The 27,454-nt window shown below is 47.7% G+C and overlaps 1 protein-coding gene across 8 annotated transcripts in view; it reads left to right on the forward strand.

Annotated features, from left to right (window-relative positions):
• Positions 1-27,454, forward strand: part of LOC144096773 (uncharacterized) — a 352,209-nt gene that overhangs the window by 5,247 nt on the left and 319,508 nt on the right. For 4 of the 8 annotated variants that reach the window (XM_077629658.1, XM_077629659.1, XM_077629657.1 and 1 more), the window contains exons 2-5: positions 143-298; positions 369-531; positions 588-877; positions 22,053-22,309. The gene's annotated coding sequence lies outside the window, so the exon portion shown is untranslated. The remainder of the gene's footprint in view (positions 1-142; positions 299-368; positions 532-587; positions 878-22,052; positions 22,310-27,454) is intronic. The other 4 variants (XM_077629652.1, XM_077629655.1, XM_077629653.1 and 1 more) reach the window with 1 other exon arrangement.

Consider the following 27,454-nt stretch of genomic DNA (forward strand, 5'->3'; position numbering starts at 1 on the left):
CCGGCACACTTATTAATTGATAGACGTTTAATCCTAGAGCAGGTGCCTGCGAACACGTCACCAACGAGAGCTGCGTTGTGTCCTTCCTCCTCTGTCTAGTCTATCGTGTAGGCAGGGGCTTATTATTTTTCATTCTTTTCAGATTGCCCCAACCTAACAAATGTGTCTCGTCTATCGCGTTGCGGCTATGGATTGAAACAAACAAGAAACTGAAGCGACCGTCAACAGCAGTGACATATCTCAGCCCGTGAACAGTGCAGCTGTCGTCAGCCCATTATTGGAACCTACACCAGAACGGGTACGTAATACTCATCACTGCCAAGAAACTCCTTAGCAGGGGTCTTCCCAACATAGAGGATGCATTCCAGGGACGAGGACAAACTTGGTCCTGCTGCTTGGTAGAGTGAAGTTGACCATGTTTAACAAGGGCGGAGGAAGGAATAAACATCTATTCAGAGAGAAGAAAGTGGCGCAAATATGTTATAGAAAGCTATGAAATGGACTCAAGAAAAAAGAAACGCTGCTTGAAAGGTGCGTCTGTGTGTCCTTCTTCATGCCTGTGTTCTAATCAAAGGCAACCACTTCAGAAAGGTCGGTGTTCCCCAGAAGGGCAGCAGAGGTTCCCGGCACCCGACGACTGCGCATCGTGATCGCCTGCGCGCAGCAGCTGGGCGCTCAGCTACGCGGCGCAGCCGGCGCGTCGTCGAAAGGGCGCGAAATGTGGGCCGCGCACATCTGCCGGTTCCGGGGGGCTCCCTTCCTTCACCGCCGTCACGTCGCGCTGAGCGCGGCATTCGCGACGCCACGACGGCGCTGCTGCCGGCTGTGGGGGCACGCCCGTCCGCCCCTCCGCTCTGCTCCGCCGCCCAGGATCACGGTAGGAATTGGTACTTTTCGCAGCAGTGGCCACTCGGTGATGTAGACCAACAGTGCTTGCAATTTAGAGGCTAATGAGGGCACCAAGTAGGAGCAGGTATTACGTTAACAAACAGGAAGGGCGGGGTATGGAATGTGAAGCAGGCCCTGGCAGAGGGTCAGGTGGGCTGACGAGATATACGGAACAGGGTAGCCGCCGCTCTTGGTGGGGCACAGTTTTAACGATTGTTGCGACGTTTATCGTGAAGGCCGTCAAGCTGATGGTGATGACAACGAAGGATGTAAGCCGTGGGTGCGAACAAGTCCCATTCGCTCGAAACTTCCTACACATTTATTGAACAGTAACGTCCCAACATGACCAAATATAAACGAAAATGTTAGCACTGCATTGGATATGGGTTGGTAAGACGGAGATTTGTCATGCCTGTAGCGCTCAGCACGCGCATACCTAAACGCGTATGCTTGGACTCCATAGTGTGTGATCGCGCGCCTTTTTAGCGTGTTTCGCAGTCGTATTAGTAATTTTCATAGAATCGACGCCAATCTGCAAAGGTTCCGCTGAACTATAGTCGGATGGAACTCAAGAACGAAGCGGCAGATACCTCTTTAAAGAGCCCCATCAGTCTGTGGCGTCGGCCTATTCTACCAGTTGACCGATCCCCATGGACCTGCTGGTGTGAAATCGCAGGGGGCGGCAGATGAATGGGCACTAACCACAGCTTAATCGGATTGACGGCGGCATCACGAAAATCGGTCGATTCCATTGGCTGGAGGGCATCCTTTGAAGTGCATCTGCGGCTGCGTTCTTGAGTTGTATCCGCCTTTAGTGCAAGAAGGATCGGCGCGGTGGAATAACATCATTGCTCCGTTTCCAAAGTGATCCACCGGCATTTTCAGTCGTCGTTAGCAAGGTTTTGTAATATAAAAATATACTGGGAGTACTGTTACATGGATGTTTGCACGCTAACGCGATAAACAAGCAGCTAAGCGTCAGTGCGTCAGTTCTCTTGCACAAGCAATGCGGGGAGGGCAAGTGAACAGGGCTTTTCAGCACTATGGAATCGAATGCTATCAAAGCGCAGTTATTATCGGGCACCCAGCGAGCATTATAAACAGGTGATTTTCCTGGACTACGAGGGCTTATGTAAATATGTAGCGTTGTTTGTTAAGTAGCATCGGTGAGCGCACATGGTAAACGATAATCTTTCAAGCGCGACGAGTTTGTTGCTTGACGGTCCCTGTAATGTCGGGCCTCTTGACCGCATGCGTGCATGATCATGTGTTTCTTTATTACTCACGGTTAAAAGGAAGGGGGGGGGGCGATTTCATGATTTCATTCGAATTCCATTTCATTCTGAATATTTTTGCCCTTTATTCATGTCGTGCCCTCGATCTCCCTGAAGTCACGTAGACAGACGGCCAGATGGCAAAAACGGAATGTAATCGGACGGAAAGATGTGTGTCGTAGCGGCTTTACATTCGCTGATGCCCTCCATCCACTGCTTACGAACAAACTGACAGCACAGGGTGGAGTTAATTGCTGCGCAAATATAGTGCGCGTGAAAGACAACCTAGAAGTTCATGCTTTCCGTCTATGCATTATCATCAGCGTGACTGCGCCCACTGCAGGGCAACGGCCTCACCCATGTCTTTCCAATTAAACCCGTTCTTTGCCACCGTATCCCCGCAAACTTCCCAATCTCATCCACCGACCTATCCTTCTGCCGCCCCCTTGCTACGCTTGGCTTTCCTCGCAATGCACTCCGTTACCCTTAAGGACCAGCCTTTACCATGCCTTCGCATTACATGCCCTGCTCAAGCCCATTTCTTCCTCTTGATTTCGAATGGCATGTCATTAACCCACGTTTGTTCCCTCACCCACTCTGGTCGCTTCCAGTCTCTTAACGTTACACATTTTTTTTTCCATGGCTGGCTGCGTTGTCCTTAACTTAAGGTTGTCCTTTGCGTTGTCCTTAACCACGTAGTTGTGTTCCCGCGCGAATTGAAGTACCTGCAGACTGCCTGTTCGGTGCCTCGTGTGCTTCTGAGATTTGACTTTGTTGTTTACGCGCTTTACCCACATGGGGAAGTTTGGAGTGCATAGGCGACGAAAGCGAAAGTCATCCTGAATAGACACACAACCGATCTACTGAGCGGCGGACCCGAACCCACCAATGTGAGTGCTTCAGCAATTACCTTTAAACTCGGCGATTTGGAGGACCACAATGACTGGAAATAGGATTGTACAGAGGAAGGAAACGATCATTTATCTTGACATTCTGTCATACGTTTTCATCGCTGTCGTGTGCTGAGTGTTTGACAACATGCTTGAAACTTTAGGAGCGCTTCTAAGCGGATCTGTGATAGGTGTTGGCTACTCTGTGCGTGGCATGAGGCTACGAGAACCACTTCTGCTCATCAAAAAAGTCTGGGCATTTGGTGAAAAACAGTGTTCATCGTGTATATGCAATGTGAAAACTAGGAAGCCGGCCGCAGGTGCGAAAACATTTTGCAAGGTTATGACTGTGCCTGCACCCCTGTGGAAATTCCTCTTACGATCGAATGTCTTTGAACGTTTCTGACGCTGCAAACGAGGTTTCATCGAAGGCAGTTTGATGCAGCAGCTGAAGTCCAGCAGGTAGAAAACAGTAATCAGTATGGAGTGTCAGGGGATAGCACATGGCAAAACCTTGGCCGCTCTTCACTGAACAAAAGCCCCGAAGTTTGGGCTAGTTGGCATTGGTTCATCTTGAAAAACGTCGCAGCACAAAAAAAAAAACAGGGACGAAATACACACATACGACATGACGAATGCATCATTCGTCCAGTCGTATGCTTGTCTATTTCGTCCCCGTTTTTTCGTGCTGCCTCGTTTTTTAAAGATGCTTCATTGAACGGCTGTTTCTTTGATATCTCCGGAAACAGGAAGAATAACTGATGTGGAAGCTTTATCCAGCACGAGCAAGGGGGACGCTGGTCGCTTTGAAACACAATCGGTCGAGCCTGGTCTAAAAACAAAAGGTGACCAACAGCGCATCCGGAAATCCTTCCGTCAGTCTGTCGACTCCACAAGTAACGCAAGAAAAAAAAGCGGGCTTGTGCAGGGGCGAACGGAAGTAAGCACAAGACTAAGAACGAGCTGAGCTACAAATGTAGTGGAATTTAACCCTCCCTTAAAATGCTATAACACATAAGTAGATATATAGAATCTTTTTTTTTTACTGGAAACTCACTTTTTTTTCCATTTCGTCTAGCACGAACATTCTTAACTGTTTTCTCCGAATATATTTTTCAACGAATAATAGAACACTTATTCTTCCTATATCAGGCTGTGCAAAAAAAGGAAACTAAAACTATGCGATGAGTTTTGCTATTGCTGCAATTTTTAAGGATATTCCCTACTCAACACCGCTGTTTTTGGCAATTCTGTAATTAAAGAGCGACAGTGTATGATATCGGAATTATTTTACTTCATTACACAGCTGATGGTTTTATGTATATAACTACAAAAGCAAATTTTTCTTGTAGAGATGTACATATAAGTTATTACTGCTGTAGTGGGATGCATAATTAGTATATTTTTACCAATAAAAATTAAAAAGTTATGCGTTTGAATAATGAATCGAATGCAAAGAAGCCATCTTTATATAGATCCCAAATTTCGTTTTTATATTTGCTATTATTTTTTTGCTGAAAACTGACATCACACTTAAATGAACTCTTTTCATTAGTCTCCACGTTTCTGCCCCATAGGGGAGTACCAGTAAGATACAGCTGTCATACACCTTTGTCTTGAGGAATATTAATAAACTCGCATTCATTATCTGAGAGAACCTGCCATATGTGCTTCTCCTCGTTCTTATTCTTCTAGTTATTTCCCTCACATGATCCGGATCAGTGCTCACTCCCTGCTCTGAGTATACGTATTTCCTTACTACTTCAAGCGTCTCGCTGCCAATTTTTAGCTGCTGTTTCCTTGACAGACTGTTCCATATTACTTTGGTTTTCTGCATGATAATTTTTAGATCCGCCGTTATGCTCTGCCTGTCAAGCTTATTAATCATGTTTTAGAGTACATCTCCTGAGCGCTTTAGCAAGGGAATGTCATCAGCGAATCACAGATTACGCAGGCATTCTCCGTTAACTCTTGATATCTTGAAGAATTTTAAATATGGCTCCTCTACACCTTGATTCCTCAATGCCTGCGTAACTGCTGAGGTTTCCACTCAGTCAAATCCCATCTCTTAATTTACCTAGGCCGTATATAGGGGGTCGGTTTTATCCTGCTCATTTCTCCATCACCTCAGTGATAATGTGAATATCGTCGACTGTGGAGTATCTTTTACGAAAGCCCGCTTGATTATCTGGTTGATTCAAGTCTAAGTGTTTCTGACTTTATTAGCGATTACCTTATAAAGTACCGTATAGGCAACGGAAAGTAAGCTGAGAGATCTCTTAATTTTTCAAGCCCTTCATGACTCCTTTTTTAATGAATTAAGATGACGTTCGCGTTCGAGGTCATAAGGCGCTGCGTGTATAGAGTGGTAAATTCTTTCATCACATTTCCCTCTCCGGCCTTCGACAGATCTGCTGTTAACTGGTCCCCACCAGCTGCTTTTCCCTTTGCATTACTCCTGAGGCTTTCTTTACTTCCTCTTTCGTTACTGACGGAATGACGCATTGCGCTTCGCGACTGTGTCTCTCATTAACGTTCCCATTACATTGGCTACTGTACAGATTTGTGTAGAGCTCTTCAGCTACTTTATCTTACCCATATATTGCAAATAACGTTGCCCTCTGTGTCTCGACGCATACAGCTGGCTTTTACCTGTGCCTTGTTTCCTCTTCAGCGCTTTTTGGCTATTATATTGCTGTTTTTGCATAATTTACTTCAACAGAATGCGCACTGTACAGGTGCGAACTTAGGTAAACGGAGCATTACTGAGAAGCACTGGTAGGTGGGCGTGTTGGTGCATATTGCTCAACCGGTTCACCCACTACGTCCGTGTTCTCCCTTTGCACCAATATACCATTCCTAAAGAAGCATTAATCGTCCGTGAGGAAGCGCACTGGCGTCCCCTATCTTCATGCACACACAGTATCTGGCAATATCAATTAGGCTATGCGTTAGAAATGTTGGAAGCCAATAGCGTGCTCCGTTTATTTTCGTCTGCGCCTGCACATACGGCACAGCCGGCATTCGGCTTTTGGAACCGAAACCGAAACAACTCGAGAAAAAAATTCATGCACAAAAATATTCAGTGCTTACTGGTGAATTCCACACCAAGACTCATCTATACCATTGCCCCGTGCATCACGTAGTTATTTCAAGCTTCTTGTACGCTCGATGCCATAATGCATTGCGTGTATTGGGTGGCTAGTTTTTCTAGCAGAATCTCTCCTTCGTCCTTCAACAGATCTGCTCTTACCTGATCCTAACCAGCTGCTTTCCCCCTGTTCAGTGGTCCTAAGGATTTCTTTACTTTCTCTTTCGTTACTGAAGAGATATCCCATTGCTGTGCTCCAGTACCCCTCATTAACTTTGTTTCCTTTGTCTACTGCACAGATTTGCGCAGAACTCTTCAGCTGCTTTAACTACATTATCGATAATGCCAATCGCATTGCCCTCTTTGGTTCTTCACGCACACACCTAGTTTTTACCAATGCCTAGTTTTCTCTTTACCGCTTTTTGGCTACCTCCGTAGCACGTGATGAATAATATATTCGAGCGCTGAAAACGGGCAAAAGGGCGCATGACTGCACAAGAAGGATATGTTCTCGGCGAAGCAGTTCTTCAAAGCGACAAAAGCTGGGTCCTGCTTGCCAGTCGTTGTGGTTTTGCCATTCGGTCGTTGAGCAGGAATCGTTATTTTCGTTGTTGTCATGAATTTTAAATTCTTTCCAAACGGCGCGTCAACCACTATGACGCTCCGCTCTCTCGCCGGCAGGCTTCAAACGAGATAGAGCGGTTTTGTGCTTTTCCCTCTACCATTTCTTATGGATACTTTAACACAGCAAGATAGTACGGCAGAACGGGGCTCTCTTTCAGCGAAGGAAATTTCATTCACAGCACATTAAGAAATACGATGCCGAGAAAAAATCAGAGTCAGAAGATATTAGCTGGGTAAAAAAAAACTCTTGATAAACGGGTCTTGGAGGACGGCCAGCGAGAAGTCAGAAGACGAATCCCCTCGAGAGTACCTCGGGAAGAATTTAAGTCTTTGAGGTTAGTGCAGGGTGGTGTTTTATGACGAAGCGTTACCGACAAACGTTTGAAAAGTTGGGCCATACTTGTCGCTGCCGTACGTAAAACGATGAAACCCCAGCGCATCCTGCTTGAGCTTCCGGTACAGGCGGTCTCTACAGAAAACCGATAATCTTTGGTCCTCAAAATACGCGCAGCGCAACTTAATATAAACGAGTGCCAATAACTAACCGAAGACTAAGGAAATTGGCGGCGACCGTAGCGAGCGAAGCACAGGCATAGTTTACTGGAAGGATATTAGTGCCTAATTTTGCGTTCTAAATTGGCATCGACATAATAAAAGCATTGATTTCGCAAACGTGTATAATTCCCTTGGGAAATGCAATCAAAGGGAAACAAAAGACGTTTCTACTTCTACTCCATCTTAGTGCACTGTTGAAAACAAAGATGAGATTATCTAAAGTAAAAGACAGAGTGGAGAATGCAAAACCTATTGGAGAGCAGACATAAGTTACGGAGGAGCTTTTTTAGAAGGGAACCTCCCAAACATAGCATATTTTGTCTCCAGATCTTTCACAGGTGTGTCTGAAGGCTGCTAGCATAGCCGTAATCGTTAAGGAGGGCGATGTGAGACTAAAAATTTCCGGCTGGTAGCCAACTGTGCTTAGTACAATATTTTAACAAGCTAGATGCAAATAGTATGGAGGAAATGTCAGACATGAATAAACAAATCAAGAAAGTCATTCTTCGGAAATGGTATTCCACAATGCACACTCACCACCATTAGGATGACAGGGACTCGCACCTGAGCATTTCCTCCTCTTCTCTGGAAAGGTGTCGCACGCAGTTGGTCTGCGTCTCCAGTGGCGAACGTGGGCACTGCTGGAAACCTCGGCTGGATCGCATCATGGTATCCTGATCTCTGAACCTGATGATCTGTGGCGCTTTATTTTTTCAACATTTATTTCACGGCGAGAGCTGTAAAAATAATGTCCCTAAAACGTTGGTGAAGCATAATCAGTTACAGAGTTATGCCTTGGCTATTCGCTTTGCAAACATAAATGTAGCTTTCAAATTTGTTTCTAAAATAACTTTCAATAAATTGAGATCAAACTAATAAATATTTCAATCTCATTGATATTATAATCTAAATTTAATTCAAAAGAATATTCAAATTATAAAGCAATTTACTCTTTCAATCGTAATTTTAAATCTAGGCATCGGTTTGATTTTGATTTTCATCCCAATTGATTCAAAATTTGAAACGAATAACCTTTTAAAATGATGACATTTTTTTACAGGAATTTTTTTTTTTTTTACTGTCGAGAAAAATACAATTGAAGGGACTGGCTGCATCTCTCTCTTCTCTACGTCTCTCTCATCGTCAGCAGGATGTACGAACGATTGATTTTCTGAAAAACATGTCTTTGCAGTTAATAAACGTGAATTGCGACCATTGGCGGCTCTCACCGAACATCTTGAACTATTCTAAAGTTTAGTGAAGCGAGCAATTTTCTAACCTTCTACTCAAAAATGGCGTTTTAGGCATTGCAGTGAGAGAGTAGTGCTAGAAAAGAAAACAAACAACCTGAGGATGAAGCACCACAGGCCGCCATACGTACGGGTTATAATAATGCAAACGTAGAAAAGTGTTATACCTGTGCTACACGGGCGGTTGGAATGGCTTCCAAGCGAATGTCATTCGACTCGACTGCCAAACCTGCGCTTCTACACGACGTTTTTGAACGGCATTCGGTTCACATGACATTCGAGTCGACGGAGCTCCGCGAAGACATTCGAGATTTTGGAATGCCTTCGAGGCGCAAGCGCGACTACTCTACCGCAGCGTCTTCGCGCCATAGGTGGCAGCATAAGTTTTGAAGAGCAAATACGTTCGTTAAACGATGAAATTATAAATACTATTTATATACACTACACGGATCTTTTCCAGAAGTTTTGTTAGCGAGCAAATATTTACCGCATACTCTGGAACCCATCGTAGGAAAGAAAGGCAGCCATTTTGGCCCGGTGACAGTTTTTTCACTTTGTGCTGTTGCTTTTGCTATGTTTTGTCTTTTTAATTTGTGTGCGTGTGCGTCTGTGCGCCTATGTGTACATTTTAAGTGAGCTTTTTTTTATTCAGTGAAGTTTATTGCACTTTTTCGTTTTTTGCGACACACGCAGGAGATAGAGCCCAATGTAGCCAACAGGCCGCACACAAAAATGGCAGGGCTATGGGCTTGGGCCTCTGTTAGAACAGAGGCGTTTAGTAATGAATAAATAGTAAAATTTATTAGAAATGACTTATTACTTTTAAAAGTAGCTATTTTATAGCGGACTGTAAATATTAAAATTAATTGTCGCTGCTACATTTGTTTAAAACAAAACTTGACGGCAGCAGCGCCCCTGTAGCTTGGCGGCAGAATACTGAAGCTTTTGAATGCTTTTAGAATAGTCGTGTAGCACCGTGCGGGTCGGTCCACTCCGAATGCCATTCGAAGTTTCGAATGCCGTTCGTCACGAATGTCATTTCAACGTACCCGTGTAGCACAGGTATTACAGAGCAACCTCCGGCCAGAGCAACCTCTCGCAAACAGTCAGTCATTCAACTGCCACCTGCCACGGTAAGCAGTTTGCTCACAATGCTGTGAGCAGGCTATGATGCCGTCACAATGCGCGTGAAATAGATGCCCCACCTGCCAACTAGGTTGCTTCTCTGGGGACTTTTGTACATTTTTCGCTCACGGCTAACGACGGCGACGCTGACGCCGGCTTTTCTGTGACACGGAACCCTTAACGCTATCCAGTTGAAACAGAGCGTGACCCCATTAGGTCTACAAGCTCTCCGGCGTCGAGAAAGGTGCGGCGACAGAGGACCAAAATAAAGACGATGCTGATTGTTTTTTTTTCGATGCCACAGGTGTCATACACGACGAGTTCGTCCCACAAGGGCAGACGGTGAATCAGGAGTTTTATATCCGCATGTTCCAGCAGTTGCGTGATGCACTGCGACGCCGTCACCCTGACTTATGGGCATCTGGACAATGGAGCCTTCTCCACGATAACGCAAGGCCGTACACTGCTCTCAGCGGGACTAAATTTCTCGCCAAACACAGCATTACTGTACTTTCCCATCGGCCATGCTCTCCCGACCTCTCCCCATGCGATTTCTTCCTGTTTCTTCGTGTGAATACCGAAATAAAAGAAAGGTCGCTGGATGGGGAGCGTAGAGGCCATTCAAGACACCACGACGAAGGAGCTGACAGCCCTGCCAAAAGAAGCGTTTTTTAACTGTTTCCAAGACCTCGAAAATCATTGGAAGCTGTGTATAGACTGCAAGGGAGACTATTTCGAACGGGTGCTGCACAAATGATTTCATTGTTAAACGCATTTTTTCAATGGACTCAGTCTCGGAACTTTACGGACAAAGGTTGTCTCACACAAAGGTTGTCCCCCCACTGTAATGCCACTTGTGGCGCTGTGGGTATTACAATAAACAAATAGACACCATTTCTGGCTTGCAGGCGATAATCTTAAGGATTACTCCTTTGGTGCCAGTCGTCATCTGCACCGCAGGCTGTCCCTTAACAGCACCGTTGAAGCTCATCGAACAGCGTATGCTATAATTAGTCTCATCTACGCAAAGCCTGCAAAAGCGGGGTCCTTCACACTGCAGCCACTGCGCGTAGGATTTGCAGTGCGTTTCAGGTCATTACTGTTGCTGTCGATAGGCCTCTGAGTCCCCAACTTGACATAGTAGCCGTGCGCATCCAGTAGACGATCAAAGCTACTTGTGCTGATGGCAATTCCGGGCAATTCTTCTTCCACCGCCTGTTTCATTTGCTTTAGAGTGAAAGCAGGGTTGTTGTCGACAATATTTTTTGCAGCCGCTATAACCTGATTTCCGAATTTCTTCGAAGCTGCGCCTTTCTTCAACACCTCTCTCTCGGTGGCTGCAATGCATCTTGCTGTGTTTAAATTGATGCCCCGCGTGTCTGCGATTTTATTCACATCTCCACGCCTCGACACATCGAGAATTCTGGCCCTGCCGTGTTCAGAGACTTTTTTGTTTTTCTTCTGAGTGCATCTGGAGGCTTGAAAGGCGTTCCTCGTTTTCGGTGTCCCATTACGACGTAAGAACACGACTCATAGGCTTGCATGGAAGAAAATACTATGCGTTAGTGTCCATGCGAGATGAATGGAAAGGCCTACATTACCACCTGCCACCTGCTTAAAGTATGCGAGTACGCACTACCACCGTCTGGTTTTACTCCATTGTGCAAATGCAGCCGACAATGCGGCACACTCAACATAGGCGCAAAACTTGCCGGCTGCTATGAAATTCTCTTGTCTTCTGGGCTTTCAGCAATGTTTTTTACTTGCCTGACAAAACAATTGTATTTCTTGCAAAAGAAAGTTCACTGATTTCAGATAATGAGTGTACTGTAATGGGACCGACAGGCGCAGCGCAGCGAAGAAGCGGACGAGTTCAAGCGGGACAACGAAGAAGCAGACGAAGTGCAGTTGGATTTTTTCGAACGACGCCTGTGAGTGTGCCCGTCGTGTCGCCGGTCAACCAAGACCAACCGAACTGTGCTTCAAATAAACGCCTTGACACTTGGTGGAGGTGCCTCGGTTCCCGTCCCGGTCCTCATCCTGGAACTTCGAAGTGGAACGCTCCTCGTCTCCGCCACCATGCCGGAAGGTCCGAGTGAACCATCGCAGCCCATCCCTGCCACCGTACTCTGTCACGGAGTGCAGCGCCAGCGTGACCCTTCTCCATTCAGTGGCACCGATGACCAAGACGTCGACGATTGGCTGGCCTCCTATGTGCGCATCAGCACTTACAATCGGTGGGACGATTCCGTGAAACTTAGCAACGTCCTCTTCTACCTAACGGACGTTGCCAACCTATGGTTTCGCAACCATGAGGCCGATCTTCCCACCTGGTCGTCCTTTAAAACGAGCTTCGCCGACGTTTTCGGCCGCCCCGCCGTCAGGAAGCTTCGCGCCGAGCAACGTCTTCGTGCTCGATCTCAGCTCCCTTCCGAGACGTTCACAAGCTACATCGAGGACATCGTTGACCTGTGCAAGCGTGTCAACCCCTCCATGTCCGAAGGGGATAAAGTCAACCACATACTTAAAGGCATAGCCGATGACGCTTTCCAGATGCTGCTGGCGAAGAACCCCACCTCCGTCGCTACCATCATCCAGCTGTGCCAAAGCTTCGACGAACTCCGCAAGCAACGCGCATCTACGCGGCAGTCCGGCGCGCCTGCGGGGGGTCTTGCTGGCTTGGCCCTTGGTGGCTCGTCTGCTGAGCAGTCCCTGTTCATGCAGCAGGTTAAAGACTTCATCCGCGAAGAGATCGCTCGCCAGCTTTCTCTGCTGCATCACATTCCCGACCCCGTCTGCCCTCCGCACGACCTGGCGCCATCTCTCACGCCCACTATCCGTCGTGCTATTCAGGAGCAGGTCGCTGCAGTTCTGCCATCCAGTCCCCCACCTCCTCCTGTGGCAGCGCCGCTCACCTATGCTGAAGCAGTCACCGGTACACGGCGCTCGCCCACCTCTGCCGCCTACCCTAGCAGCCCGGCCTTTTATGCTCCACCGCCGTCTATACCCCCGCCGCAGGTCCCGGTTCGTCGACCCCGCCGAAACCCTACGAACCCCTGGCCTACCGAGGACAATCGACCGATATGCTATTCCTGCGGTCTTCCGGGCCATGTCGCACGCTTTTGCCGTCAGCGATCTCCTCGTTCTGGCGATTTCATGCGCAATTTCCGCTACGATTCCGGGCCGCCCTTGCCTAATGTCTCTTCTGCCTTCTCTACACATCGCTCCCAGTACCCTACTCGCCGCTCGCCTTCCCCTCGTCGACGTTCCATTTCTCCGATGCTCCGCCGCCCGGACCTTCTCCCAGAGGAAAACTGACTGCCGCAGTTCAGGAGGCAAGAACTGCGTGTTTTGCCAACTTTTTAAGTCCTCAGTGTTCTCCTGCTAACGTGATTGAGGTGTCTGTTGAAGGCGTCCCCGTTCTCGCGCTCGTCGACACGGGTGCTGCAGTGTCAGTAATTAGTGATGCTCTTCGCCGCAAACTTCGTAAGGTGACAACGCCGCTGTCTGACTTTTCACTACGTACGGCCACCTCTCAGCGCATCCACCCCATCGCAGCCTGCACGGTCCGCGTTTCTATCAACGACGTCGCCTATACGATCGAGTTTGTAGTGCTGACCGCCTGCTCTCACGACGTCATCCTCGGCTGCGATTTCCTCTCGACCCACCGTGCAGTGATTGATTGTGCCCGTGCGGAACTTGAGCTTTCTCCCCTGTGTGATGTTACGTTGTGTGACCTACCTGTGCGCTCCGCTAAGCTTCTTGTAGCTGCCGACACCGACATACCTCCCTCCTCTTCAGCCCTCGTTTCGCTCCGCCCCGACTCTTTCCTCAGCGGCCCTGTTCTTTTCACACCTACCGCAGCAGCCACTCGCCATCAGCGCCTCCTCATTCCATTCGCCGTTGTCTCGATTTCCGATGGCCACTGCTCCATCTATGTCACCAACCCATTTTCTTGCCCGTCGTATGTTCTTCGCGGTGAATGCCTCGGCTCTATTGAAGAACTGGACCCTGCTCTTGCTTCCGAGTTCTCCGATACCCGTGCCTGCTCCCCAGTTACTGCCTTAGCCTGTTGTGCGACAGCGCCCGATCCGATTTCCATCGACGTCTTTCGTCGTAACATCGCTCCCGACCTTCCGTCCGCTTACCGTGACCAAATCTTGGAACTTCTCTGCCGCTTCCGCAACTCTTTCGACCTTTCCCAGCCCTTCTTGGGGCGCGCATTGGCCGTCTCTCACACAATTGACACTGGTACCCACGCTCCCTTGCGTCAGCGACCGTACCGAGTCTCACCGAGCGAGCGCCGCGTCATACGTGACAATGTTGACGCCATGCTTCGGCGCGGCATAATACAGCCTTCTCACAGCCCTTGGGCCTCTCCTGTTGTCTTGGTGACGAAAAAAGATGGCTCCATCAGGTTCTGTGTGGACTACCGCCGTCTCAACAAGATCACACGCAAGGATGTTTATCCTCTACCCCGAATCGACGACGCACTGAATTGCTTGCAGGGAGCGGAGTATTTTTCATCCCTCGACTTACGCTCCGGCTACTGGCAGGTCCCGATGGCAGCGAACGACAGGCCGAAAACCGCTTTCGTCACCCCAGACGGCTTGTATGAGTTCAATGTGATGCCATTCGGCCTCTGCAATGCTCCAGCCACATTCGAAAGGATGATGGACACTATTCTCAGTGGCCTCAAATGGGAAACTTGTCTGTGTTACTTAGATGACATTGTCGTTTTTTCCAAAGATTTTCCTTCCCATCTGCACCGCCTTCAGCGCGTACTCACTAGCCTTACTGACGCCGGCCTCCAACTAAACTTGAAAAAATGTTACTTCGGTGCAACGCAGCTCACAATATTAGGCCATGTCATCTCCAAAGACGGCGTTCTTCCTGACCCTGCCAAACTTCGCGCCGTCGCTGACATCCCCAAACCAACCACCTTAAAAGAACTTCGCAGTTTTATAGGCTTATGCTCATATTTTCGCCGCTTCATCCGAAATTTCGCCAGTATCATCGCCCCTTTAACGCAGCTTCTTGCCGGCAGCTCGAACCTTTCGTCTAGGTCCCCCGCCTGCGATACCGCGTTCAGCACTTCACGCCGCCTGCTGGTCTCTCCCCCCATCCTTCGCCATTTTGATCCCGCCTGTCCGACAGAAGTTCACACTGACGCGAGCGGTGTGGGCTTGGGCGCAGTTCTTGCCCAGCGAAAGCCTGGGTATCCGGAATACGTCGTCGCTTACGCCAGCCGCGCCCTCACCAAGGCGGAATCAAACTATTCTGTCACAGAAAAAGAATGTCTCGCCATCATTTGGGCAATTGCCAAGTTCCGCCCTTACATTTACGGCCGGCCCTTCTATGTCGTCACAGGCCACCACGCCCTATGCTGGCTATCCTCCCTCAAAGATCCTTCTGGCCGACTCGCCCGCTGGGCTTTACGTCTCCAGGAGTTTGATATACACGTCATTTATCGCTCCGGCCGCAAGCACTCGGACGCCGACGCTCTTTCTCGTTCACCACTCCCATGCGAGTCAACCTCTTCCCTCGTCTGTGCCTACGAATTCTCTTCGTTCAACATCCCTGATATGCTCTCCGAACAACTGAAGGATCCTTGGATCACCTCGCTGCTAAACTTCCTGAACACTCCCTCGCCGCATCATTCGACCCGGACCCTTCGCCGCCAAGCCCACCACTTCGCCGTTCGTGATGGCCTCTTATACCGCCGTAATTACCTCCCCGACGGCCGGAAGTGGCTGTTGGTCATCCCTCGACACCTACGTGCTACAATCTGTGCCTCTTTTCACGCCGCCCCACAATGCGGCCACGCCGGTGTACTGAAAACATAAGCTCGCCTTCGTCAGCGATTCTACTGGCGAGGTATGTACCGCTACATACGTCAGGACATTCGGTCATGCACCGCCTGCCAACGTCGCAAGAAACCTCCCCACTCCGCCGCCGCTCCTTTGCAGCCGTTACCTTGCCCTGGCCGTCCCTTTGACCGCGTCGGCATTGATCTTTATGACCCGCTTCCAACTACTTCGGCTAATAATCGGTGGATCATCGTTGCCGTTGACCATCTCACCCGTTACGTCGAAACGGCGGCTCTCAAATCTGCTACCGCGAACGATGTCGCACACTTCATTCTACACAGTCTTGTTCTTCGTCACGGCGCCCCAAAAGAACTTCTAAGTGACCGCGGCCGTGTTTTTCTCTCGGACGCCGTCGAGGCCCTGCTCAAGCAATGCCAAATCGTTCATCGCTACACCAGCGCCTATCACCCCCAGACCAACGGCATTACTGAGCGGTTCAACCGCACTCTGAGTGACATGCTCGCCATGTACGTTGACACCGCCCACTCCAACTGGGATCAAGTGCTCCCGTTCGTCACGTACGCGTATAATACAGCTACTCAGACAACAACGGGGTTTCCTCCTTTCTTCCTCTTATATGGCCGGGAGCCTACATCCACCATGGACACCATCCTTCCTTATCACCCTGACCCTTCCGAGACCACCTTACTCTCCGAAGCTCACCTGTATGCCGAAGAATGCCGGCAACTTGCCCGCTCTTTCACCACACAGCAACAATGGGATCAGAAGCACCGTCGAGATTCCCCGGACCCTCCAGCGTCATACCCATCTGGCGCCCTCGTTTGGCTCTGGGTGCCTTCCTCCACTCCCGGCCTCGCCACGAAACTACTGTCTCGCTTTCACGGACCTTACCGGGTTGTCCACCAAACTTCTCCGGTGACTTATATCGTTGAGCCGCTCGTTCCCTCTTCGGACCACCGTCGCCGGGGGCGCGAAACTGTGCACGTTGAGCGCCTCAAGCCTTACTATGACCCGCCCATCCTCTCCTCTCCGTAAGTCGCCAGGATGGCTCCTTTTTCGGAGGGAGAGTAATTGTAATGGGACCAACAGGCGCAGCGCAGCGAAGAAGCGGACGAGTTCAAGCGGGACAACGAAGAAGCAGACGAAGTGCAGTTGGGTTTCTTCGAACGACGCCTGTGAGTGTGCCCGTCGTGTCGCCGGTCAACCAAGACCAACCGAGCTGTGCTTCAAATAAACGCCTTGACAGTACATATAAGTGCTTTCCTCCGTTGTCCTAGCATATTGTGCAAAAGCAGATGATAATCCGGCAGTAAGAAAACGGAGGCGCAAAACTGTCCGCCTGCTTTAGAACTTTCCTTCATTGGCTGTGTACCTTGATTTCTGAAGAATATACGTAGAACTAAACTAAGGTGCACTTTATTAAAAATTATTTGAACTGTTTGACAATAAAATAATTGTATCTGTTATCAAAGACAGTTTAATTTAATTTTCTGTAAAAAAAGTGAGCGCATTTGTGCCGTGCTTCGTTTTCTTGGCTTAATAAAGAGCCAGTAGGCCATAGCACTGAACGCTTGTGCAATTTTTTAATGCTAAGATTGTGCGTTTTATACGGCGTTATAAAACACGCGTCAATGCAGGGTTGGTTATAATACTGATGAAAGCTGTGCAATAGGTTGACGCTTCACTCAGGCGTCGCATGGTCTGAAAAAAATATCTCAGCTTCTTTATTGCTTGTACTGATGTCTGTGGGCTTTGCACGCAGTCCTTGCCGAATTCATTTTTTATGTATGAATTAATTTGGTTGGCACCCGCAATAAATCCGCTGGCGCATGAATTAAGTGCGTTGGCACTCGGATTAAATTGTTTGGCGCTGTCATTGTTCGTGTTAGCGTTTTGAATGAATACGCTGGCGCGTAGATTAAATGTTTTGCACTCGGAATAAATCGCATTGCATGCAGATAATGTCAGTCTGAGCATAGATTCTTTCCGCTGGCTCTAGGACTGGATTCAGTAAAAAAACCCGTAGCGCAAAAGGAGCAGCTAAACAAATTGGCGGGGGTTTAGCTCTGGTAAAACCTGGAGTGATGCGATAGCTACAAATGGCAGAGTAGAACTTGGTCACATGACGAACCACGTGACGAACCACGTGATCAGCCACGGCGCCGTGCCGCCGGCAGCTGCTCTGCACCGCGTGACCAACCAGCTGACAGCGTGGCGGCGTAGCCCTCAGGGCAGCGGCGCCGCCACGCTGAAGGCTCGAAATGCTACCGTACTGTAGTTATCGCTACAAAAGCATATTCCTCAAGAGAACAGTGCGCACCAGGTGGGACGCGGCTATTGGGCTCCGCTATAGGTGTTCACGTGGAGGCTACCGAAAAGAGTTCAACTTAAATTGAGGGCCGCGAAGCGAGCCATGGAAATCAAAGTGATAGGTGTAACAAGACATAAGAAGAGAGCGGAGTGGGTCAGGGACGAAACGCGGGTTAATGACAACCTTGTCGAAATCAAGAGGAAGAAATGGCCTCGGGCAGGGCATGCAATGTGTGAAGGCAAGATAACTGATGACGGCTAAGGGTCACGGAATAGATACCAAATGAAGGCAACTGCAGCAGGGGGCGGCATAAAGTTAGGCGGCGGGATGGCCAACCATGGAATAAAATGGCCGAAGCTCGCACAAGCCGAGTTAACTGGAGAGAAATGGGAAAGGCCGTAGCCCTACAGTGGGCGTAGCCTGGCTGATGATGATCGCGACAATGTATCCTGCACGCCGATCTTCAAGAAAAGTGCACGAATACCAGGATAGAAGTAAAAACAATAAGTTTAATTAACAGTTGCTTCATTTTGAAAGACATGGAAAAAATCATGAATCAATCACAACACATTCAGAAAATGCGCTCCCAATTGCTTTGAATAGTGCTTTGATGTAAATTTAAACTGGCCAGGACGTTGAAAACAGAACACCGTAACTTTTAATTTTTGCCCACCGTGGCGATGCGCACAGATCAGTGTTTATTGCTTGGGTGTTAGTACCGCGTCGTCGCAGAGTTGCAATAGATGCTAGAGATGTTGGAATTTGAAGGGAAGGGGAATACTCTGTTTGCAAAAAGAAAATTCGTAGAAAGAAAAAAAATTAGGACTATTTTCTCCTTCATACAGAGTTTAATAGATGTCCATGTATGGTCGGCCGCAATGCGAATCCGCTGTGAGAATTGGCCGATCAGACGTATAGGTTTTTGTAGTGAAGCCTGTCCTGACCATCCCCTACCCTTTCTTTGATTTTCTCGCAGCCGCGTCCGTAACCGCGCACTTGCAAGTGTTTTGTTATGGTCAGTGTAATCATCTGAGTTAATCGCACTGCAAGGCAAAGGCTTTTTGTTTTGATCCTCATTAATCCTTAGCTCGGCCGGCTGCGGTTACCTTAGCCTCGCGCAACTCGAACCTGTGCTGCTTCGTAATATATTTGGCTTCTCTTAAAAGCCGGTTCTTCGGCCTAAGGATAAAGAGATCTGTAGTCTTCCATTCGCATTACATGTACCGGCCACGCCCAATATTCTTCATTGCAGCTAGGATACTTTTAGCTGCCATTCGTTCCCGGCCGCCCTTTTTTCGTCTTTGCATGACATGCTGGTAACCATTTGTCGTGTGCCTTTCCACAACTCGCTCCGCTTTCCTGTATTTAATTTGAAGAATTTTTGTTAGCCACCAAGTTTTTGTCTCAAAAGTAAGTATTGGCAGGTTCTGTTGTTATGTGCTTTCCTCTTGTGGTATAATGACGTGCTGCTAATAGTGACTTCAGAGCACTTGAAAAATGCACTCCACCCAGTTATATGCTCTCTCAGCTATCTCACTCGCATGGTCCGGTCGCGGTCACTATCTGCCCTTAGTAGATGCATTCTCCTAGCACTTCCATTGCTTTGCTGTCTGCCGTAAACCGCTGTTCTTTTCCGAGATTGTTCAACACTAGTTTCTACTTATCACTTTTCAGCTCACACTTCTGCTTTGAATGTGTAGGTCGCCAGTCATGACGTGAAATTTTCTTCCCACGGCTTCCTTGCTGAAACACTGAGCCGGATGCTTTGTGTGGCGATCCTTTGAGCCGCTGTTGTTGTTGCCTCAAAAGCAATGAGACATACCCGCTGTTGGCCATGGTTTGGTGCAGGTCCAAACAGGTGAACATTCATCGAGGTTTATCTCAATCGGCTAATAATTATGAATAAAGGAATCTGTGAATATAAATAACGATTTTGTAGATATCTTAAGGAAATCGGAATGAAAATTGAGGAAAAATAGTGTAAGTAAATAAACTTTAAGGGAATAACTATAAATATATTATTTTGCGAGAAAAGTAAATTCTGCAAAAGGTTCACTCAAAAATCTCCCGGTTTCGTTGACATACCTCTGAAGAAGCTCACATACCTGCCTAGGGGTATGACAGTTGCATGCACCGAAGGAGAGGAGGACGGGAAGAGTTAACGGCAGCCCTAATTGAGCAAGAGGATTTTGCAAAAACTGAAATCTCTGCCCTGCAAAACGCGGGCCGGAGAGGACGAAATGATCTAACGATTCGAAGTCTCCGCATGACGCACATAGATTCGACGGCGTGAACCCAGAGAGGCATAAAGAAAGATTGAGACGAGGAATCCTGCAGCGCAACAGCGTCATGGAAACCTCACATTTCCTTGAACCGCATGAACGTACGTTCCACGAGAATTTAAATGTGGAAAGTCTGTTGTAGCAATGAGGGGCTCATGGCTGAGGTGCTGGTGTATTTGGTAGCGTTCATACCGGGTCGTGGTCAGCAGGATGAGGTTCAGAACGATATGGCCAACAGGCCCATTGATGGTTTATTTCGCTAATAAATCGGCCATCGAAGAGGGCAGGCCTCTGTCAGGCGCTACTAGGCGCCTTTAGCTTGCTCTCCCTTGTTTGCAGTCTCTGTACTGGCCAAACAAAACCAATAAATGAAATGAAATGAATAATGCTACAAGGCCCTGGGATCCACTGAAAACGAACTTTTTGCGAATGAAGGAGCGCAAAGCACATTAGGGTTCGGTACAAGAGAAAGAGACAAGTTCCCGAGCTTTCAAGCGCGGCAAAGACAGTCCGAAAGAATGATTACTTGAGTAATATTGAGGGGAACTTTTGAAGGGCCAAGGCTCTAGCGAGAACTTTAGCAGCAAAAATTAGTGTAAATCAGGGACCCGGATGAAATAACACCAATCGAGTGCGTGGGAATAAGCACCTACCGCTGCTTTTTCGCCTTGTTGAGAGGCATCTGTGAAATTAACAGTGTGGCTCGGATACAGGAACAGATATTCCTACAGGAGTCCATTTAACACATTGGCAGATAAGTGTTTTTCATGTAGCGGCAGCGTATGGCCGAAGCAAACAGCTACTGCGGCCTGAACATTGCTAACGCACTGCAAGTATCTATGTGAGACTGCAATTCTAGACACCAGGTGCTCTGTAAGCACAAATAGAGGCAGTTTGTAGAGCGGCCAATGTGTATCTAGAAACAAAGCTGGGTTAGTAAAAAAATTGGAGGAGCCACTCCAGGAATACGCTGAAGCTCCCCTAAGAAGGTGCGCACTGTGAGAAGCTGGAAGCGAGAGTTCAAGTCCCGTACGCGGGCTTCCAAAAAGAGGACAGAATTTGCCTGTGATTTTGGCAAACCGTGGCAACGCCGTAGAGCGTGCCTCTCTAAAAGAACCAGAGGTTGAATTTTGTATTTAAGACAAACGGACAACAGAACACAACCGAACTCCAAAATTGGTCTTACGTAAGTCTTATATAGAAATAAGAGAGTGTCTCTGCGCATACCAAATTTCTTATTGCTGATTCGCGTGAGGCGATCGAGAGCTCGCTCACCTTTGAGCACTATAATTGTGATATGAGGTCGCCACTCTAGACTACGATCATATATTGCACCTAGGTACTTTAAGGACTGAACTTGCTGGATTTGGGCACCACCTTACAGTAAACAGATATAAAGAGCGGACGCTGGAAGAAAAACGAAAACGGAAGATTTGTTCACTCTGAGAACTAAATGTAACCCAGCCATACATCAAGGGCATTGTGGTAGGCTTGCAATATCTGGTATAGTGAATGAATGTCTCTAGCAGAAGCAAAAATGGCTATGTCATCCGCATACACCTACACTTTGATGTCACGTAGAATAGGTATGTCCCGCATAAGTATCTTAAAAAGTAAAGGAGACCAAACCGATCCCTGAGGTACACCTCGAGCTTGAGAAAACACTGCAAGAGCCCTAGGAGCGGGCAAGCATGTTCAGTGAAACCAGGAGGGGTGGAATGTACCCGGAGCCAAACAAGACAGTAAGGTGGATATGATGGGGCAGAGTCGTTTGGTGCTACTGGTGCTGAGTGATGAAGCTGGCGTCATTGTTCAGCTTACATATGGACTGGGGAAAGGGGAGGAAACTCCTCGGATGCGGCCACAGGAGAGCAGTGGCGGCGGCGGCAGCATCTAGAAACACGTCTAATCCCTCAACTCTGGTGTTGCAGTTGCTGCATCGGAGACCTGGTGTTCCTGAACCAAACTGTGCACATCCGGATCAATTGCTTTCCTGTGGGCACTTTTCCAAGTCCGGAGGCACGGCTGCACCCTGCTTCTCGCTACGCGACTGTGACGGTCCCTCTCTACGCAAGCGTCGTTCGGCGTATTGCAGCCTCATATAGTAGGGTGTTTCCCAGCTGGCGGTCATTTTGCAGCGGCGGCAGCATCTGAAAGCACGTCTAATCCTTCAACTCTGCTTTTGCAGGTTAGTAATTCTCGGCATTCCCTTTGTACTACTGCGGCTTTATTTACGCTGGCAGCTGCTGTCACTGGTGCCATTGCTGTTTCTTCGGCAGAGTCATGCAATAGGTTTGTCAGCAATTGTTTTATAGAACCTTCTTGCTCCGGGTTGTTCTTGCCCTTGCCTATTCAAGCCTATTTTACGTTTTGCCTGACACTTGCTTATCGTGCCAGCTGCCGTAGAGGATGAGGGGTCTGTGAAATGTAGCGAGTGTTTACACATGTATCACTTCGGGAAATGTGCTCGTTTGCAAGACAAATATTACAAAACCAAACCAGAGACGCCAAAGAAGGCCTGGAAGTTTGTGATGTGTTGGAGCGCGGGCGCGAGATATAGTCGCAGTGACGATGAAGTGGACGTAAGTTTCGTTCTCGCATCAATCAACGAGAAACTTGAGAGCCTGTCGGCTCTAAAAGAAAACGTGGATAGCATGGAACAGGCGGTTCAGTTTATGTCGCAGAAGTTCTAAGAATTTCAGGACAAGATCGCTAAACAAGGCACTGGAATCAAAGGGTATAGAAAAAGAGTGACGAATTGGTAGAAAAAGAAAAGATGCATGCATATTGGAATCCGATCTGCAAAGGCAGGCGAATTATCTGAGTTCCGAAGTAGAAGACTGAACCTAATAGTCCGTAGGATCCCTGTTGTGGAGGATAAAAACTTGATCTCAACTCCAAATGAAGTTGCTGATAAGCTCCAAGTGCCTAGCCTTGCAGAGGCTGACGTTGCATCCGTGCATCGGCTGCCCGCTGAGCAGGGAAACATGCACGGAGTTATTATTCGCTTCACAAAGCAAGGAGCCAGGCACGTGGTTTAAAAAGAAGAATGACATTGGGGACGACGCCCCGCGTAAGAAAACTTGACTCGGCACAACAAAGAGCTTCTACGGTCCAGCAAAGGAGAAAGGTAACAATTTTGCTTGGTGCGCAATAGAAAAGTCCTTGTTCGAAAGTCCGAGGGAGCTCATGCAGTTCATATTAAGGATAACGGTGAACTTGACGACCTGTAAGCAGTAGAGTTTTTTTGTGATAAGTGAAGAGTGCATGATAAAGTGGAGTTTTATTGGCCTAATGATGTAAGTGGAATTGTGGCATCATTCCCATGCCTAAAATATCTCCATGTAAATACCCGGTCTGTGAGAAACTAGGTGGCGTGCTTAGAGTAGCTGTTCACTCAATTTTCTTTTAAATTTTCGGTTGTCATGCCAATTGAAACATGAAGCGCAGTTGAAAGAGATGTTTTATGTTCTCTAATTATAATACTTACTATTTAAACAGTTCGCAGTGTCTAGGGGGCGGAATAAAGTTGTTGATTACGGGTGACGTTCAATTCAATTCTTTATCTTCCATGTACACATTGAGAGGGTCGAGGGAAAAAAACAGTAAAATGCGGCTTGACGTGCCCCTCGGGCCCTACACACAGAGCAGCAGGCAGCATGAAGAGCAACATATATGCAATAAAGATGGGGGTGAAACAGCAATAATAACAAACAAAAGAACAGAAAGAAAATATCACAAACAAAGCGCGTCTGAGGTTACTTCAAGAACGCCATTTTAATGAAAAGAATTCGAAAGAAGCAGTGAAATATGCAAGTTAAAATCTAAAATGTTGCACATACACTCTTTATATCTTTGCGGCATACTCGGGACACGTCAACATTTGCAGCATGAAAAGTATTTAAAAGACGGCGTAACGTGTTTGCTAGGCTATGTGTACCATACATTGTGCGGCATGTTGGAACGTGCCACAATTCGCTATGTGTGTGTGGGTAAGTTTGTACTTTTAGCGAAAAGTGCGCCATGTAGCTCATGTGATTAAAATTTTGTTTTATTTCGGTTTTTATCTTTCAGCCAGTCTAACATTGTACATTTCAAATATTTTTACAGCACTGAGTTGGTTGAATAGACCGCATCCATCTACTTCGTAACCGGTGTTAAGTACTGCAAGTAGAGCCTTCTTCTGTAGAATATATATCTTATTTTGATTTGCAACTGTAGTTGATCCCCAAACTAGGTGCGCACAGTTCACACGTGACATAAATATGGAGTTATACAGGAGAAGCTTAACTTTGTATGGAAGCATGTGACGATGCCTGTTGATGATACCCGTGATACGAGAAAGTTGACTAATGACAGAGTTACCGTGATCGTCCCAACTGAGCTGACAATTAAAATTTACCCCTAATATCTTAAAATTTTCCATAACCTCAATATTTTTTAACCCCGCAGGGGGGTGCCTGCAGCTTGCAGGCGTCGCGACGGTGAGTGTCATCGCCGCGTGTTCTCGAGCATCCGCAGGGACATCCCCGCAAGGGGATGATGGTGAACTGTGCATCACCACGGACCTGAGCACCCGAGCCTCGCCGTGCGTGGCATCGCCGTGTCCGGGAAAAAGAGGATCCTGGTGGTTGAGCCGATGCCGAGCGTTTGTACCTTTAAGGCCCCTCGGCGGAGGCAACCCACCACTTTGGCCCCAGCTTCCTGTAGACGGCACCTCCGGCCTGACCCAACCGGGGGAAATCGGCAGTCGCCTTTTCCTGTCCTCCTCTACATATTTTACTTGCCTGTATTCTTTCTGACTACTGTCCTGTCTCCTCGTCGTTTCTTGGTTTTTTCATTTCTTCATGGGTGGCTAGGGTTAACCTTGTGTGGCGAACAATCCTGGGCTTCGTCATATTTGGTTATAGTTGAGGTGTACAGCTGGCGTGGGCAGGACTTGCGTGCAAGTTGCTGTCCCGTCCCCTTGTTGGGCTCCGCGGTGTGTGGCTGGCACCGTGGCTGAAAAACTAAATTTTTTTATGGCTCCCCTCCATTCCAAACCTGATCGCTCTCTAGAAAGAGGGCGGAACGATGAAGTTTTTTTTTCAAAAAAGAAAAGTGTCATTCCCAAAATTTCATGTCATTAACAGCAAAGCTGAAGAACAACAAGCAAGACTGATTTCCCCATTCTTGGTAGCAAAGTGCCTAACAGATACCTTGGCGTTTGGGTATAAGGTATCAAAAATGGCTAGTGGCAACTTACTGCTCGAAATACGTGACACTGTCCAGCACTCGAAACTTGCAAACATTGTATCGATAGGGGAGATTCCTGTCTCCATCACGTCACACCGATCTTTGAACACAGTACGAGGCGTCATATCAGAAATTGATTTTGTTCACCTCTCTCAAAAAGAAATGCTTGAAGGCCTTGCCGACCAAGATGTCACAAATTTTCAGCGGATAAAGATCCGGAAGGATAACAAGGAAATGGATACGAAACACATGATCCTCACTTTCAGCACCAGCACACTACCTGAAAGCATTGAAGTCGGGTACCTGAAAATAAATGTAAGGCCATATATACCCAACCCACGCAGATGTTTCAATTGCCAGAGGCTCGGCCACGGCTCACAGAGTTGTCGCGGCCGCAAAACTTGCGCGAAGTGCTCCTCGAAAGACCACCAGTCAGATGAATGTGTTGCTGTCCCGCGGTGCACAAATTGTGAGGGAGACCATGCTGCATACTCCAGGGCTTGTCCGTCCTGGAAAAAAGAAAAAGAAATAATTACTCTGAAAACCACCGAAAACATTTCTTTCAAGGAAGCGAGAAGGCGATACGCCGAAACAAACCGATTCTCCTTCACTGCGAAAACAACCTTCGCCGATGTGGTGCGTGGGCGCGGCGCATCACACCAGGCTTCGGCACCTGTCCAGGCCGCACGCAGTGGGCCTATGGCAGGGCCATCCGCGCCCCCTGGTGGAGTAGCTGATACTACTCCGCCAACCCCAAAGCAGGCTGCGCAGACCCCCGGGTCAGCGGGCCTCAATACCTCTTCCCACCGGTCGAGGTCTAACTCAAAAGTCAGCGTGCATCCTGCACGGTCGTCCAGCACCTCTGCTGAGGCGATGGACACGACCAAGGGCAGCCCCATGCCGTCCACATCGGACGGGCGGCGGAGGTGTTTGGATCGATCAAAAAAATGTGAGGCTCCGAGTCAAGGGGCCAAATCAAAGTTAATCTAATTTTATCTGCACACACGCACACAACATTAAGATGGCTTTCATAATACACTGGAACTGCAGAGGCCTCGTAAATAACTGTAACGACATAAAACACATGTTAAACACAATTTCTCCTATTGCTTTATGTGTGCAGGAAACCATTCTAGGCCCTCAGCACACAAAGGTGCTAAAGAAGTATACTGTCTCCCGCCGTGACCGAGAGGGGGCGAGCAGACTCTCGGGAGGCGTAGAAATCATTGTGCAACCTGGCGTAGCAGCTAGCGAGATCAAACTCAAACCTAGGTTCGAAGCCGTAGCAGCCACCGTGGTTGGTTACAAAACCATTACAATTTGTAGCGTATATCTTCAACCACATCTCGAAGTAAGACAGCATGATTTAGGGAGCTTTTTACAACAGTTACCGGAGCCATACTTGATAGTTGGCGATTTTAATGCACACTCTTGTTTCTGGGGCAGTGAGAAAACCGATAGCAGAGGTCAGGTTATTGAGGATTTTATACTATCCAACAATATTTGTTTATTGAACACCGGTAAGCCTACTTATTGCTCCCCTAGTTCCGGAAAAATGAGTGTTTTATATTTCTCTTTTAGCTCTCCTTCAGTTTTTAACGATTTTAAATGGGATGTCTTAGACAACTCGTACGGAAGCGATCATCTCCCTGTTAAAATCTGCCTGTCATCCCCACCATCAGTCACCCAGACAAAACCACGGTGTTGGAAGCTCAATTTAGCAGACTGGCAGCTGTTTAGAACAGCCGCCACGTTAGAAAATATTTCGTTAGAAAATCTTAATGTAAATGAAATAAATGAAAAGTTCACAAATTGCATTCTTTCTGCCTCACGCTTGGCTATCCCCCAATCTTCAGGAATAGTACAACGCAACCATAAAATGTGCTGGACACGAGATTGCAAAGAAGGAAAAAAACAACAAAAGAAAACCTGGGGTATATTTCGCCGATACCCCACACAGGAGAACCTTATAAACTTTAAAAAAGCAAGAGTAAAAGCGCGGTACATACGTCGAAATGCCGAAAAATCATCCTGGCAGCGTTTCATTTCCTCGATAAACAGCCAAGTCTCTTCGAAAAAAATGTGAGAGGCACTACAC

Source organism: Amblyomma americanum, chromosome 7, assembly GCF_052857255.1.
Source record: "Amblyomma americanum isolate KBUSLIRL-KWMA chromosome 7, ASM5285725v1, whole genome shotgun sequence".
Classification (NCBI taxonomy): Eukaryota; Metazoa; Arthropoda; class Arachnida; order Ixodida; family Ixodidae; genus Amblyomma; species Amblyomma americanum.